This window comes from Salmo salar, chromosome ssa22 (genome assembly GCF_905237065.1).
Source record: "Salmo salar chromosome ssa22, Ssal_v3.1, whole genome shotgun sequence".
NCBI classification, from domain to species: Eukaryota; Metazoa; Chordata; class Actinopteri; order Salmoniformes; family Salmonidae; genus Salmo; species Salmo salar.
The window spans coordinates 14,763,881-14,781,875 of NC_059463.1; the positions used below are offsets into that span (position 1 = coordinate 14,763,881).

A 17,995-nucleotide genomic window follows, 5' to 3' on the forward strand; every position below is an offset into this window, starting at 1 on the left:
TATTGAGGAGGGTCCGGGTGGGCATCCATACTTGGCGGCGGCTCTGGTTCCGGGCGTAGAGCCCCCACCACCCGCTGATCCCCCCGCTTCTGTGTGTCCGGAGGAACCAGACCGTGGATCATTGCCGGAGGCTTTGGACCGCTAACCGCCGCTGAAGACTCTGGGCTAAAGGCCCCCGCTGAAGACTCCGGGCTGCAGACCGCCGTTGAAGGCTCCGGGCTGCAGACCGCCGCTGAAGGCTCCGGGCTGCGGACCGCCGCTGGAGGCTCCAGGCTGAGGAGCGCCGCTGGAGGCTCCAGGCTGAGGAGCGTCGCTGGAGGCTCCAGGCTGAGGAGCGTCGCTGGAGGCTCCAGGCTGAGGAGCGTCGCTGGATGCTCCGGACTGGTGAGCGTCGCTGGAGGCTCCGGACTGGTGAGCGTCGCTGGAGGCTCCGGACGGAGGAGCGTCGCCGGAGGCTCCGGACTGGGAAGCGTCATTATCGGTTCCGGACTAGTGACTGCTGCTGCTGGCTCCATGCCATGGATCATCTCTACAGGTTCCGCGCCATGGATCATCACAGGAGGCTTCTTACCATGGATGATCTCTACAGGTGTCGGGCCATGGATTATTCCTACAGGCTTTGTGCCAGGGTTTTATCCCTACATGCTCCGGACCATTTATAACCCCTTCAGGCTTTTTGCCAAGGATTATTTCTACAGGCTCCGGGCCATGGATTACCTCTCGAGGCTTCGTGCCATGGAACGTCCCTACAGGCTTCGTGCCATGGATCATCTCTATAGGCTTCGGACCATCACTTATCACTGGAGGCTTAGATCGTGGAGCTGAAACAGGTGTCACCGGACTAGGAAGACGCACTGAGGACCGAGTGCTCAAAGCAGGCACCGGCCGTACTGGGCTAGGGAGGCGCACTGGAGGGAGAGCGCGAGGAGCAGGCACAGGACGTACTGGGCTACGGAGGCGCACTGGAGAGAGAGCGCGAGAGGCAGGCACATGCTCACCACAATAAGCACAGGGAGTTTGCTCAGGTCTCAGTCCTGGCCCAGCCAAACTACCTGTGGGGTGGGCTGCCTCTCGTTCTTCCCCGGTAGGCTCCGATACCGCTCTATTACTTGGCCCCAAGTCCAGTTTCTCCTTTCCGTCCACTCCTTGTGTGACCAGGTGTCCATTTCTGCCTGGGCACGCCGCTTGATCCAATCATGGTGGGTAGTTCTGTAACACGGGTCGTATAAAGGGGACCAAGGTGCGGCGTGTAGAGTGCTCATATTTTATTAATGATAACACTTAAACAGAAAATAACAAAAACGACAGCCAACAGTTCCGTCAGGTAACTAACATACAAAACGGAAAACAACTACCCACAAAACCCCATAGACAAACCACAACTTAAATGATCTCCAATTAGAGACAACACGAACCAGCTGCCTCTAATTGGAGATCATCAAAACTCAACCTAGAACTAGAAAAACAAGAACAAAACATAGAAACAAAAAACATAGACTGCCCAGCCATATCACACCCTGACCTAAATAAACAGAAAAACACAGCTCTCCTAGGTCAGAGCGTGACAACCGTAGTATACCGTTATGATTGTGACCCAATATGGGGAATCATTTGGAAAGCTCTTCTTTTATCTGTGGCAAATGACATTGAATTATTATGTATGATAATACGATAAGAGAGCTCATACATTTGTATGATCAGACTGAAGGAGCTGTGTGTTACTGGTGCTAGTCCTGGCCTACACAGTGAATAGTGACCAGTCAGCCAGAGATTGGCTAGCCTGTCAAATAAAGATTAGGCCTTCATTTCTTCATCTAATCCCTGTAAATCTCTCACGGAAGAACTTTGTGAACGGAGAGCTGTTACTGGAGCGCGGCTTTACAGCTCGTGTCTCTTCCTTTATCTCTACATGTACACCTCAGTGAACAAAACAACCTGTTGTTTTCAATTGCTGTGGTCAATTCCTCCGACAGACATGTTTGGATTACAGCTTTCAAAGAGCAGTTTAAATTGGAACATTTTCTCTAAGGTTTCCATGGTAATTAGGTGATTGATTCTTTATTTTCTGGATGGTGGAGCATTGTCAGGGTAAACTTCTGCTGTAGCAACACCACATAGTCATTAAGAAAAGCAAGTTAGACTGGGTTTTGATAGCCATTTATACTTTGCCTTCCTAAAGGTTTTGAAGTTTAATATACCCATATTAAGCTATGGGGGGGGGTCTTTCTTCAGTTTCCTCTTCAAAATTGCTGTTCATTCTTTTTATTGAATTATTAATTGTATGTGTTGAATTATTGACTGAAGTAAATTTCTGATCAAATTAATATTAACACTCATGAAATATTCATGATCGATGTTAAAAACGATGAACTTGCAGACCAATTAATATAATCATAAACAGACACCGGAAAGGAAAGTCACAAGTCAAGTGTGCAGGCACTGACTGACCTCATGGTGATTTGTGCATAAGTTTCCCTAGATCTTCCTCTAGGGTCAGTTCATATAGGATAGCTATGTTTAGTTGGCTGTCTGTGTGCTTCCTGTCTGACCAGTGTCATGGGTGGGTGCAGCTCAGGGCATCAGGTGATGACAGGTGGGGGAGGACTTGATGACCCTTCGTCTGCATGTGATCTGTCACATCTCACCTGTCTGCAGCTGACTCCAGATCAGTCACAGGGCAGGAGAGGAAAGTTACAGAGATACAGTACTTTGAGCCCCGTGTAGGGATAGGCCTTCTTTCAACTCTCTGATTGGCAGGCAGAGGTCCAATGAGATCCATTGTTCACTGTTCTTTTAACCCTTCCCAACCACAGGTCGTCTGAGAATCCAACAAGCTAAAGTTAGAGTATATTTGGTTGAACAGTGTTGTTGTTGAAAACATAATTTCATTTTAGAATTTTTCCAGGTATTAGCAGTGAAATATATTTGAACCAATGGCTTAAGGAGAGTTTAATCTACTCTTTTGTCTGTTTTGATTAATCTGTAGTTATTTTTTATAACTTATTCAGCAAATATATGATATATTCATAAAGTTCTTTACTTTGTTCCTACAATTGCCCTATTGTATAAATACAATATGGAAATCTGAAAAAAATAAACCATTACTGTAACACTAATGAAAAGCACCTTAAAATATGGTTACAATAATTATGTTTTAAATGTTAATGTCAGTTGAGAGCATAATAAAGACGACATGAAAGACTCACTATTCAAAATCTGATAGCCAGGGAGAAGCAAATTATTTCAAATATTTGATATTTAAATTATTTTCAAATGAACAGAGACATGAGCAGAATGAAAGGCGAGTAGTTTCCCCTGGTGATACTCGGGGCGCCTTTGTTTCCTTGGTGTGTCTCCGGCTCATTAATGTTCAGAGCATGTGAGAGAACCAGCAGCACTGTACTCCATAACCCATGGCACTGTGCTGTGTGCTGTGCTGTGTGAGACCCCGGGCCCCATGCATACATGCAGCACACAGAGAAATCCCCCAGCCATTTACAGTCCACTGGTTCATTCAGGAAGGGATGGCCCGCCGAGCTGTCCTGATTAAAATGACAATAGTCTAATTAACTCGACCTCGGTGTCAGTGCACAAAACGGCTGCTGGCCCGCCACTTTCTGTCTGAAAAGCCTTTGTCTTCACGCCATCCAAAAATAAGAAGTTTTTCAGGCAAATGCCTCAACCCCTTCGATGAGATTTACTAATGGCAATTATTTTTTATAAGCTAATTAAATCTATGCAGTTTCAATTTTTTTCTTCTGTGGAATCCCTGAGGGATTCGTCATTTGGGGGATAGTATTACAAGCACCTTCAAGCACTGTTAGTCGTTTTAAAATATTATATACAATTATAAAACGGTCTGTTTGTGCTCAACCTGATTTTATTTCAAACATGGTTAATTACACTCACTCTCCAGTGATCTCACTCTCTGAAGAAACAGAAGACAGTGGGCCTATCCCTCTGGTCCCCTCATCTTCTGCCCCCTTACAGCTAGCTTTGTGAACAGACAGACAGACCGGATAAAGACAGGCCAGAGATGGAGGATTGAAGCAAATGAACCCATTCTATAGACAAGTTGAACATTTTAACCAGATAACAATTTCATATTTCATGCTCCACAACAGAGATATTTCGCTCTTGCCCTGCAATCTGTTGACATTATTTGATACTCTCATCTAAAGGAAGCGGGAATAGAAAGAGAAAAAAAAACACACAAAAAAACTTTAATGACCGAACTGGAAACGGCTTTCTTTTCTATTATCCTTCTGCTGGTGATTAGGGTCTATAGGGAGATAATTACGCTTTAGTTTTGAATTAATGAATCGAAAACTTCTCTCTTCTGAAAGGAAGGGCAGATCTTTTGTGCCACTATCTGAAGGCATCTTCCACCCTTGACAATGCACACTGAGAATTGGTTTTGTTTTAAGGTTGAAGTCCCCCCGCCTCCCGTCGCTTGTCAGTCTAGGGCTGATATGAGGGATCTCTCACTGAATCCAGTGTCAATGAGGTCTCTCTCTCTCTCTCTCTCTCTCTCTCTCTCTCTCTCTCTCTCTCTCTCTCTCTCTCTCTCTCACCAGTGCTGGTGTCTGGTGGAATCTGAGCACTATGTGTGCATGCAGGTACAGAGGAAAACATCAAATTAAAACGTCACAACATGTTCTCTGGGATGTGTGCTGAATGGACACATAATAACTCCCCCTTCCAATAACTACAGCACATAAAGGGAAAAATATACAAAGGTAAATACCTCACCCACTGGTCCCGAATGTCCATCTAACAAGGACTACCAGAAAATAACCACAAATGACAACTACTTTTTTAAATATACTGACCAAAAATGTAATCGTAACATGTAAAGTATTGGTCCCATCTAAAATGTGCAGTTTTGTCACAATAGAATACCATAGATGTCTTAAGTTTTGAGGGAGCATGCAATTGGCATGCTGACTGTAGGAATGTCCACCAGAGCTGTTGCCAGATACTTTCATGTTAATATCTCTACCATAAGCCGCTTCCAACGTTGCTTTAGAAAATTTGTCCGTACCTCCAACCGGCCTCACAACTGCAGACCACGTGTAACCATGCCAGCCCAGGACCTCCACATCCGGCTTCTTTACCTGCGGGATCGTCTGAGACAAGCCACCTGGACAGCTGATGAAACTGAGTATTTATTTCTGTAATAAAGCCCTTTTGTGGGGAAAAACTAATTCTGATTGGCTGGGTCTGGCTCCCAAGTGGGTGGGTCTATGCACTCCAAGGCCCAACCATGGCTGCACCCCTGCTCAGTCATGTGAAATCCATAGATTAGGGCCTAATGAATTTATTTCAATTGACAATTTCCTTCTAACTCAGTAAAATCTTTGAAATTGTTGCATGTTGCGTTTATATTTCTGGTCAGTATATACAGTATATACAGCCCTTAGCCGTGGTATATTGGCCATATACCTCATCCCCTCGGGCCTTATTGCTTAAATGAAATGCGCAGGTTTTAATTTACTATGGAAAACACAGGGGCCACATGTATCATTTGACATTTAACAGCCCAGAGAGACATCTCTTTTGAAATGAATGGAAGTGAAGTGTGGACTAGCCACCATTTGGTGCTGTGTAGAACAAGTGGTGGCCAGAGAGCACATATTTAACTGTCCTTGTGGAAGTTCACATCTGGTGTGTGGAGCTGGGCGACTCGACGGCAGGGCAGTCCCTCCCCCGACGCCACTCTCACATTTCATCATCTGTTCTCCAGCACCGGGGAGCTCCGGCATAAGTTGGCTGCTCTGGATCCATCTGTTGTTATTATTTTCCACTGATAATTGGCTTGAACAATGGAATGCCTGTGTCTCCCTGCCTTTGAAACCATACACCCTGTTTATTTTCCAGACGTCTCATTTCTGCTCTCTCCTTCTCTTTCTTTCCCTCTATCTCCCCCTCTCCTCTCTCTCTCTCTCTCTCTCTCTCTCTCTCTCTCTCTCTCTCTCTCTCTCTCTCTCTCTCTCTCTCTCTCTCCTGCTTATTCCCTCCCTAGCCCGGTGTCTGCACCCCCTCTTCCTTCATTTCTGCTTCTTCTACGTTTGAGAGGGGCTTGCATGAAAATGACGTCTTTGACTGGGCGCATCAGTATGTGTCACTCAGCATCTAAAGCTGGGCTCCAGATTTTCTTCGGGGCTCGGCTCCCATTCTCTTTGGTTCACTTGAAGTTTTAGTCATGAAGCCTGGCAGATTCAGGCAGACACTCCAGGAGTCTCGCTCCGTTGTGAGTTTCTGCATTTATATCCCGAGAGAGGGGGATAGAGAGACAGAGAGTAAGAGGGAGGGAGGGAGGAAGAGAGAGAGGGAGAGCAAGAAAGAGAGGGTCTGTAGACTGTAGGAGCTGGACATTTGCGGCTATTCTAAATCACTTTATATGTTTTTTTTCCTGGCTCTGAAGACCTAGCCTGTATTTCCTATACATCCACTAGGATGTGTCCATAGGGGTGCAGCAGGGATCAAAGAGGAGGATGAATAAAAGCAGTAGCAGTATGATACTTTTACTGGACATAATTGAAAGGAAAATTCAAGCCCCAAAGTGACCTACCTTAACTACACTATACGGTTTTAGTTAGTGAATATATCCTTTTGAATTTTCTATAGATTATATACTATGTAACGTTTGCTTACACAAGTTAAGTGGGTAGCTGAAATTGATATTTTAAAAGTTGAAGATTAGGCATTTGTTGTTGATGTATTAAAAACAGACTGATAGAAACAAATTGTATTTGAAGAAAATCCTACAGCATTGTACTATAGTCATGTGTTTGCATGTGTCTTTGTCTTTACAATAAACTTTGAGCCCTCTGTAACATTAAGGACAAACTCAGTCATTTTTGTTTCTGGACTGGTTGTGTGGCCGTTCTGGAGTGTGCTAATTTGTTCGGCTTGCGGAGGACAGGTAGTGTTCTCAGCAGGCGCCTGCTCCTCTCTGCCTGGTCTATGCCAGTCCTTCATTTGCTGAGTGTTTGTGTTTATGCAAAAGGGCCTCTTCCTGCATATTTAATCTAGAGCAAGGCACTGGCTTTTGTTGTGTTTAGACCACATACCTCCAGTCCCTCTGAGCACTGCAGTCAGGACTCCCTTCAGCTCTCTCACACTTCTACTACTTCTACTGCTACTACCTACTACTAACACTGACAGGCTTTTCTTCTGTTTGAGAAGTGGATTGTAGACGTCTTGTTAAACGTGGAGGAATCTACATTAATGTTTCATTAATGTAATGAAACTCAGGCTCACGGTTCATGGGTAAGTCAGTAAAGATTTTCATTTAGCATTTTCTCATCTTCTCTCGTCTTGTATGGGTTCGTGTTGGGTGTGTGTCTGCTGTAAGTGTGTTCTGTAAGTGTTGTACAGAACTGTGCCGTAGGTAGAGAGATGCGTTCCTCTGAAGAGCTGAAGTTATTTTGGAGGTCCAGGGTTTTAGACTGAAGGCTGCCTGGCCGGTGGTCCACTAGTGCTTGCATAGAAGAGGCTTGCATTGTGTGAACTTCACTCCTGTTCTTTAGTTCAGTAGGCTCGAGCTGTGTGATTAGTAAAGCAGTGAATGTGCTGCTCTCACGGGTTCCTCTCACCTTCTCTCCCTCCGTCCGTCTTTGTCCGGGGAAATGGAATCTGCGGTTATTGATATTAATAGCACACAGGATCTGTGGCGGGTGAATGGAGGAGCAGGGCACAGAGACTTGGGAGTGGAAACGTGATATCGCAGGAGAGAATTGACAGTCCTTCTGTTTGAAAGGGTGGAAAGGAATTGGCCGTAGAAATAGCGTTGCATAATCTGGCTGTAGGTTAGCCCCTTTGTGCTGTCAATGTGAGTAGGGTACATATCTCCGTCTACACCGTTGTATTTTTGTGTGCTCGCAGTGAGACTGCGCAACTTCATGAATCCAACTATCTCTCTCTCTCCCTGTCTGCCTCTCTCTGTCCCAACTAGAACTTCTCAATTGTATGAGAAACCATATGAAAAACTGATTTTTTTTTCTGTTTGCTTCCTGGATCAGTAGATTAGAATTTGTGTAGAGCCAGAGTGAAGTAATTTGGGTATCCAGAGGAAGGGAATGCTCTATTCAAAGAGCTCTGTTAACATTTAAATAGTGTAAAGAAATGCGCAGCCTAGTTTGTTCTGGGTTAGGAGTGAAATTCCACTTCCTTGGTATTAAAGCGGCAAAGCTCTTTCTGTGTACTCTGTGTTTTGTTCTTAGCTCAGCAAAACGTGAGGGCAGGTCCAAAGAATCTCTGGGATCAGACAGGCTGACATTCAGCAGGCTGCACTGTTGCCTTTTCAGCTTACAGGAAAATAAACTCCTAAAAGGGCTTGAGGGAAGTTGGGTTTAATTGGTGGGTTTTGAGCTTGTTTGCGTGTCAGAAAGTGCTGTTGTTTACAGTCTATGTGAGTGTGCAATATATTGCCACAATCCTTGCCAATCGCATTGAGAGAGAAAATATGCTTGATATTTTGAGCTGTTTTATGAGACGTAGTTACGTTTTCATTGAACCAGTCTGTCTTAATAAAGCGTGAAAGAAATGAAGACAAAAATACTATTCAGTCAGCCCTTTAGTGAATCACAGCTGTAAACAGCTGCATTTGTTTCAGAATGAGTCATGCCTTATATCAGGGGTTCCCAAACTTTTTCACTCAGGCCCCCCTTTCAGCATTGGGGAACACATGGGCACAAGCACTGTTCATGACACAAACTGTCCACATCCCTCTTGTTGGCTGAGAGAACATTTTAAATGTTTAAGCTCATTTCATGCAATTCTACACATTTTGTCATGGAGTGCAGAGAACATTTTGCCATGTCTAATGTGTATTCATGTGATATTTGAGTGACTCAAACATTACTACAAATCTGTGGACAAAAAAACCCTAGCTAATAAACGTTAGCTGACAATACAGTGCATTCGGAAAGTATTCAGACCACTTGACTTTCCACATTTTGTTATATATTTTTACATTTACATTACATTTAAGTCATTTAGCAGACGCTCTTATCCAGAGCGACTTACAAATTGGTGCATTCACCTTATGATATCCAGTGGAACAACCACTTTACAATAGTGCATCTAAATCTTTTAAGGGGGGGGTTAGAAGGATTACTTTATCCTATCCTAGGTATTCCTTAAAGAGGTGGGGTTTCAGGTGTCTCCGGAAGGTGGTGATTGACTCCGCTGTCCTGGCGTCGTGAGGGAGCTTGTTCCACCATTGGGGTGTCAGAGCAGCGAACAGTTTTGACTGGGCTGAGCGGGAACTGTGCTTCCTCAGAGGTAGGGGGGCCAGCAGGCCAGAGGTGGATGAACGCAGTGCCCTTGTTTGGGTGTAGGGCCTGATCAGAGCCTGAAGGTATGGAGGTGCCGTTCCCTTCAAAGCTCCGTAGGCAATCACCATGGTCTTGTAGCGGATGCGAGCTTCAACTGGAAGCCAGTGGAGAGAGCGGAGGAGCGGGGTGACGTGAGAGAACTTGGGAAGGTTGAACACCAGACGGGCTGCTGCATTCTGGATGAGTTGTAGGGGTTTAATGGCACAGGCAGGGAGCCCCGCCAGCAGCGAGTTGCAGTAATCCAGACGGGAGATGACAAGTGCCTGGATTAGGACCTGCGCCGCTTCCTGTGTGAGGCAGGGTCGTTATGTTACAGCCTTATTCTAAAATGGATGACAGAAAAAAAATCCTCATCAATCTACACACAATACCCCATAATGACAAAGCAAAAACAGGTTTTTAGATTTTTTTTTACAAATGTATTAAAAATTTAAAACAGAGAAACCTTATTTACATAAGTATTCAGACCCTTTGCTATGATACTCGAAATTGAACTCAGGTGCTTCCTGTTTCCATTGATCATTCCTGAGATTTGAGATTTGGAAAGACACATGCCTGTCTATATAAGGTTCCACAGTTGACTGTGCATATCAGAGCAAAAACCAAGTCATAAGGTCGAAGGAATTGTCCGTAGAGCTCAGAGTGAGGATTTTGTCAAGGCACAGATCTGGGGAAGGGTACCAAAACATTTCTGCAGCATTCAAGTTCCCCAAAAACACAGGGGCCACCATCATTCTTAAATGGAAGAAGTTTGGAACCACCAAGACTCTTCCTAGAGCTGGCCGCAGGGCCAAACTGAGCAATCGGTGGAAAAGAGCCTTGGTCAGGGAGGTGACCCATAACCCGGCGGTCACTCTGACAGAGCTGCAGAATTCCTCTGTGGTGATGGGAGAACCTTCCAGAAGGACAACCATCTCTGCAGCACTCAAACAATCAGGCCTTTATGGTTGAGTGGCCCAACGGAAGCCACTCTTCAGTAAAACGCACAGCCTGCTTGTAGGATGGAACGCTTTGGCCTGAATGCCAAGCGTCACGTCTGGAGGAAACCTGGCACCATCCCTAGGGTGAAGCATGGTGGTGGCAGCATCATGCTGTGGGATTGTTTTTCAGCGGCAGGGACTGGGAGACTAGTCAGAATTGAGGGAAAGATGATGGAGCAAAGTACAGAGAGATCCTTGTTGAAAACCTGCTCCAGAGGGCTTAGTACCTCAGACTGGGGACCAAGGTTCACCTTCCAACAGGACAACAACCCTAAGCACACAGCCAAGACAATGCAGGAGTGGCTTCGGGACAAGTCTCTGAATGTCTTTGAGTGGCCCAGCCAGAGCCCGGACTTGAACCCGATCAAACATCTCTGGAGAGAACTGAAAATAGCTGTGCAGCGACGCTCCCCATCCAACCTGACAGAGCTTGGGAGGATATGCAGAGGAGAATGGTGTCATGCCTGCACCCACTTTCCCTCCCTGGCGCTCGAGGGTGCCAGGCTGCCCAGCACTACTCACTCCTGCCACCATCATTACGCACACCTGCTCCCCTCATCACGAGCATCAGCGATTCATTGCACTAACCTGGACTCAATCACCTGTGTTATTTCCTCCCTTATCTGTCTGTTCCCCAGCTTTGTTCCCCGCTTCAGCATTAATTTGTAATTTTGTTACCCGGTTCTGATGCTATTCCTGTCCTATTCCATGTCTGTGCTATATTAAATATTCACTCTCTGTACCTGCTTCTCATCTCCAGCGTTGGTTCTTACAGAATGCTGAAGCCATCAAATGAAGCATTGGGGAGTGCTGGCTTTTTGGTCTTGGTGGTGACATTGGGTCCGGGGCCACCACCGATGGAACCAGGGGGGTACCTCAGCTGGTTCGTCAGGCTTCCACACCCTAGCTTGCTCGAGAGGTTTCCTTGGCCCGTTTGTCTCGGCAGGCTCTCATCCCACGTCATGCCTCAGACGGATCGTCAGGGTTTTACACCCCAGACGGATCATCAGGCTCCCACATCTCAGCCAGCTCGCCAGGCTCCCACGTTCCAGTGAGATCATCAAGCTTCACGTCTCAACCGGATCGTCTGGCTCCCACGCCTCTGCCGGTTCGCCAGGCTCCCACACCTCTGCTGGTTCGACAGGATTCTACACTCCAGCCGGCTTGTCCAGCGCCCATGCCTCGGCCGGCCCAGGTGGGACGCCGGGTTGTGCCCCTAGAGGGGGGCTTCTGTTACGCCTGCTCCCGCATGCCGTCATGCTCGCCCAGGTGGGATGCCGGGTGGTGCCCCTAGAGGGGGGCTTCTGTCATGCCTGCTCCCGCTGTCCCTCCCTGGCGCTCGAGGGCACCAGGCTGCCCAGGACTACGCACTCCTGCCACCATCATTACGCACACCTGCTCCCCTCGTCACGCGCGTCAGCGGTTCATTGCACTCACCTGGACTCAAATCACCTGTGTTATTTCCTTCCCTGTAGCTGTCTGTTCCCCAGCTCTGTTCGCCGCTTCAGCATTAATTGTCATTTGTTGTTTTGTTACCCAGTTCTGATGCAGTTCCTGTCCTGTTCCATGTCTGTGCTATATTAAATGTTCACTCTCCGTACCTGCTTCTCATCTCCAGCGTCAGTTCATACAAATGTGAGAAACTCCCCAAATACAGGTGTACCAAGCTTGTAGCGTCAATCCCAAGAAGACTCGAGGCTGTAATCGCTGACAAAGGTGTTTCAACAAAGTACTGAGTAAAGGGTCTGAATACTTATGTAAATGTTATTTTTGAGTTTTTTATTTGTAATAAATTTGCAAGCATTTCCAAAAAACTGTTTTGCTTTGTCATTATGGGGCATTGTGTGTAGATTGATTGGGGGGAAAAACTAATTAATCGATTTTAGAATAAAGCCGTAACGTAACAAAATGTGGAAAATGTCAAGGGGTCTGAATACTTTCCGAATGCACTGTAGCTTTCGAAGGTCTGCAATGACTGACATGACAAGAGGAAAACTGATGATGCACTACCCAATTTTGAAATTACACCTTGTGCATTTTACTATTACAACTTTCAGGAGTAAGTTAAAAGCAGGAAAGAAAAGAAAAAGAAAAGACCCCTCGCGGTTTGGAACCACTGCCTTAGATTGTCCTGTGTTTCAGAGCACAGACAGTGGCTCTTTGAGTATGCGACAATCGAATATACTTTAAATGCCCTGATGTCATATTCATTTTGGCTTTGACAACAGCTGATCAGTTACTTATGGGGATGCGCTACCGAAATCAGTGAATAGCGATAAAGAACGCAGTCGCACATGACACGTTCTCAGTGTGTGAAAATAGAATAGAAATAGAGTTATAGTAGGTGAATCTTCAAAAATCGAGTTTAGTTTAAATGCCAGGATGTTATACTCATTTCAGCTTTTCATCTATTAGAATTTGATGCACAGTTTTCCACAATGCGTTGGAAAAGGTGGGCTGGCTACAAGTGACAGGCCCTAGTTCTCTTCAAGTAGCCAAACAACAAAACTAGGCTACTTAATTGGAAAGATTCCAATTAGCAAAGCTTCTGCGGTGGTGTTCAAATGTAGTTTTTGTTCTCCTTAAAATGATCACGAATATTGCATCGTAGGCTACATCTTTGAAAACAGAAGTCTATTATTATTATTAGTTTTTTCAGTGAATTTCTGTTTTTTAATTGAAAAGTGTTTCTTGTCCTTTTGGACTTTGTCAGAGCTTTTAAACTAAATACTTAACCATCTTTTGATTTCTGAATGTGTCTGCAACGGGGACTTGGGATGTGGCTGCGTTATTGATGTCATGTTAATCAGGCCTTTTGATTTGAACACATCGATTGTTTTAGTTTTGAAGGCTAGACTAACTATTTAATTTATGGATCAAGCCTTAGCAGTCATTCTGATCTTGTTCCCAATGATCAATGTTTTACTTTATTATGTTGCGGTTCAGAATTTACGATGTACCCGACTGTCCATGTTTTTTTTTTTGTGCAATAGCCTTTAGATGTGTACTAGGCTATGTCATTTAATTTATATATATGTTACAGTACTTTGGCTTCACTAACAAAATATGTTGAAATGGATCCAAATGACCTGTTTCTGTCTTCAGTCCTTTTTAATTAGTGTAGATGGGCTATATGGGCTAGGGTATAGGTCGAATGTGATAGTCTGCCTATAACCAGCCTGAGTAGGCCTATAACTCCATTAGGTTGAATGTGGTAGTCTACCTGTAACCAGCCTCAGTAGGCCTACTCTATCAGAGTTTAGAGAAAGTAATCAAATTGGAAAAGAGCTGTTATCAGGCTGGTTAATTAATGCGATGCATGTCTGTTGAATTTGGAAAGATCCACCCGCACTCGGCCCCGCCCCACCTACTCAGCCAGTCAGGAGCCGCTACTGCGTTGCGGCCGTGGCATACTGCATACTTTTTACTAAATGGTATGTGCTAAATAGTATGCGACGATGAGTAAGTATGTAGTACGCTAGTATGGGTATTTGGACACGGCCAGTGACTAGGAAAATCTTCGGTTCACACACCCTAAAAACAAACACTAATGTCCTGAATATAGATATCACTGACTCTGCACTGCCTATCCTGTTGGACGCCCTCTTATTATCCTTCCTAAGCTCTTTATATGCATCCACCTCCCATTTACAGAGACCAATGTTAAACCAATCCAATGCTACGTTTTGTTTTCACATGATGCTGTTTAGTTCATGGTATGGATAAATAGACCAATCTGTGTAGAATGATGCAGCTAGCATCACTAAGTGATCGAAACATGCTGGCTAGGCTTAAAGGACAGTGAGTGAGGAAACTCTGGCATGTCCTATTGACAGACCGCCATCGAGTTGGGCATCCATTAACATGGTAATGACGTGTGAAAGTTCATTAACGACCCGCCACGGAAGTAGCCACAAAAGTAGCCACAAATATCGTATTAAGCATGCTCAGAGTAATTAATGGAATAACATTACTTTGTGGTAAATATTCATGGCCTCTTCTTTTCTGTCAGAATGGTGTGAAGAGAGTAGAGAGCTTGTCCATTAGAAGGGCTGGAGAGCCGTCCAGAGTGGATGTGGGGCCTTTTGTTCGGATTGGGTGCGTTTCAGTGGAGGGGTATTAATTCATATTTTGAACATGCGATCCTGCAACAAAGCCAGAGGCAGCATTGATAACATACCTAGAACATGAGAGCATATTTTGAAGCAGTGACCTCCTCTCACAAAGGGGTTCCACTTCACAGTTCTGTCTTTGTTCACATTCAAAAACATAGTCATACCACTCAAATAGTCTGAACCAAGAAAAAAAAACATTCCGATGAGATGAAATAGTGTGTATTTATGCATACATCACAATCAAGAACAAGAATGTCCATGTAGTTGAACATAACGATAATGCTTATTTGTTGCTACAGCAAACTCCTTTTAACACAACATACGCTGTAGGAACAGAATTGGCACATGCTTTTAAATCATAGCAGTCTTTCTGTGTCTGTATCTCTGGCTTTCCAACAGATATGATAAGGCTTAGAACTCCCATGATGAACACTTTTGTTGTCCTTCTGTTTCTCCTCCCCACACAACATACATGTACCAAGCTGTCCGTTCAACACTTTGGCAGCAAGCGTTTAAGATGCTCCTCGACTTTCTTTTGTCTTAGGAAGTTGTTGCGTTTTGATTCATGTTCTTAGCCGAGCCCTCTCGCTGAGCGGTAACATAACCCACCTGGGTGGGTAATCATCTCAACCAGGAGTTATTCTGTACCCTCAAATCTCAATGGTGGAGTGTGTGATGGGCTCCACAAACCCAACTGGGCAGAGCAGCATGCGCTTGTTTATCCACACCCTCAGCTCTCGGCACCCCCACCGCTCTAAACGCTACTATTACAGCCGCGTGCAGTTTTAAATTGACACAATTATCTATTTAAGTGTTACAAGATGTGCATTATATTGCGGAGAAGGAGGGGGAGGGGGGGGGGGGAAAGCACTGACACAGTTGCTATCAGAGTTATGTTGTTTCCTTTTTTCTCTCCAATACACATTTTCTATCATTAAAGTGATGGAACATTTATCTAAATGGATGTTATGCATTGGGTAAACTCATTTAGTTCCCTGGGCCTTTTCAGGTGATGGGGATTAATGATGTTTAGTAGTTTGAAACTGAAAATATCTGTCATTTGTCACCACTTGGCCATTGATTTACGATGTCATTGATGATATGTTAATTTAAGTGTAACGAATCGGAATAATAAGAGAGGTGTGTAAGAATAGTTCATTTTTAGATAAACACTTTAGACCTGCACAAACGCCTGACCACAGCTTTGACTGCCAAATGTGAACTTCACAAAAGAACAGTGTCAGAGAGTTGGAATTTCTTTCATATTTGGATATGCTTTAATGCTTTTATTCAAATGCTTCTGAGATATTGCCCGTAGTCACTTTTCAGTTTACCATAAAAATGCGATTGTATTTCTTTTTGGGGGGGGTTGAGTGCTCAGTATAGAGTGCACAGTGCATGCTGAACAGCTAGTGCCCTCAAGAATGTTCTATTATTCCAGTAAGCATAAGACAGGTGTGCTCTTCCACCAGGTGGAGTCATCTTTGACAACGGCAAAGAATATACAAAAAAAATGCTCTTGCAAATAAATGGTTCATTTTCATTTAACAGCCTCATTGTTCGCTTTATTGTCCTCCACAGCTACAGTATAGTGAATGACTGTACTTACGGTATCAACCAGATGGAAATGTACAGATGCGGTAGACAATGAGCCTAGGATAGCTACGTGTGACTTGTAGCCTTCTGTTTGATGCTGATGGTTACACAGAAGGTAGACTCTATACATCTACAACCACTCTGAGAAGACTCTGAAGATTTATGACACCATTAAAAGGAAAGACAAACAAAAACAGCTGGATGGAAAGACAAAACATTCTACTTCTTTATAATTACCCAGGAAAAGTGTTATACCTGTTATTTCTGTAATTGTGATCCATCCTGATCATTAGCAATAGCAACAGTTGAGTGGCCTCATACAGCAAACTGTATTAATAAACATTGATTTTGTCTGTTTATCTTTCAGCCATTTTATTTGTGGTGATTGCTGATGACAAATGCGGTAGTTAGTGGCAGTGATTATTCAATAACAACCTCTAATTCCCATGTCCTCTGTCTTCAGGGCAAGGAGGCTGAAGTCACTACGCTGGAACTGAAGATTGCTTTAAACAAGCAAGTCCTTCTAGAAGGTAAACACACAATTATTCATTAGATTCCAAACTCAATGTCGAGGGTGAATGTTGTATCAGATTGGCTTAATAAATAACCTGCTGCAGTCTGGTTGCCTTGTTTGTACATTTGGTGAAACAAAAACCTTGCTCTGAAGGTTCACTGTCAAACGTTTGAAAATCTACATGGTGACTAAGTGTTGACGTTTCTCGTCATGATCATGCTATGATGAATCCATGCATGACTTATTTTAGTTGATGTTATACAGTACAGTTTGTTATGTAAGCAGAAGATGAGGTCTGTAGTGTGTAGTAGACTTTTGCATGTAGAGAGAGATCAGATATACTGTATATCTTAGAGTGCAAATATAGGTAGGTACATATCTGAGTAGTTCATGTTTATAGACTCACCAAAGGGCATTTTACCTAAAAGCAGTTATTGGCATGGAATGTCTGTTTCTCCTCAGTACTGTCTCTCAGTCATGATATAGTGTATCACAGTTCCTTATGAGAAAGAGTAGATTAATACATGGTTACATATCTACTGATTATTTAGCCAGGTGACCTTGTGTACCTTTGAAAGCTCACCTTGTTTGCTTCCCTTTCATGGATCTCTTGGTAGATCAGTGTGATGTGTGTGCTCCTCACAACCCTGTCCATATCTCAACGTGTTGTGGCCCCAGGATGTGAGCAGGTAGGCTGGAGTGATCCAGTGGGGCGAGGTGGGGATGTTAACACATCAGGAGCTCTGGGCTTCAGAGGAGCAGCGTGTCTGTGTTCTGTCTCTCACAGCCCAACAGACAGTGATGGGTTTTACCATCCCAGCCCTTCAGCTCACAGCTAAAGGGAGGGGCACAAACCCAGGTTTAGTCCTATAGACTGTTAACAGGGAGATGCCAAATTACTTCATATTATGTTGTGACTAACCGTCATAGGCCAACACTACATAGAATTCAGTGGTCTTAACTGTAAGTCCCACAGTGTGTAACAAAGTTGTGACAATTAGCTTGAAGTCTTATTGTATTTGTGGAAATTGAGAGACAACTAAATTATCTGGAAGGGAAATAGGTTCCTGTGTTAAATTCAGAGGGACTCCACATGTATAGAGTCAATTTCACGCCTTAAGTATTGAATTAAAAATGAAATAAATCATAAGCATGAAAAATAAAGTACAATAGTTTTGAGAAAAAGTGAATTAATGGATGTTGAGATCCAAAAATGTAAAGCTAAATCTGTAAATCTGTAAACAAAAATAATGATATCAAAACCCCAGAACATGCAAGCAAATCATTTTTAATCTAGAGCAACACTCTAATTTAAAACAAGAACAAATTATGTATGACTGGTTTGACTGTATGCTTTCCATAAACCAAGTAATTCATCTGTCCGTAAAGGGCGTGATGTGATTTCAATCTCACAATGAATGTCTCCAGCTAGATAAACAGCTAGTA

The 17,995-nt window shown here is 44.0% G+C and overlaps 1 protein-coding gene and 1 long non-coding RNA gene across 15 annotated transcripts in view; one reads left to right on the forward strand and one right to left on the reverse strand.

Moving 5' to 3' along the window:
• LOC106582854 (forkhead box protein P1-B) overlaps nt 1–17,995 on the forward strand; it is a 213,748-nt gene that overhangs the window by 81,906 nt on the left and 113,847 nt on the right. For 13 of the 14 annotated variants that reach the window (XM_045705053.1, XM_045705056.1, XM_014166388.2 and 10 more), the window contains one exon: nt 16,499–16,565. The gene's annotated coding sequence lies outside the window, so the exon portion shown is untranslated. Of the gene's footprint in view, nt 1–7,058; nt 7,276–16,498; nt 16,566–17,995 lie in introns of those variants that run through there. The other variant, XM_014166385.2, reaches the window with a different exon arrangement.
• On the reverse strand, nt 15,973–17,389 carry LOC106582855 (uncharacterized). The gene is made up of 3 exons (XR_001323391.2): nt 17,133–17,389; nt 16,956–17,048; nt 15,973–16,558 (listed from the first exon to the last, which is right to left on the reverse strand). It is a non-coding gene; the product is annotated as an uncharacterized lncRNA (long non-coding RNA).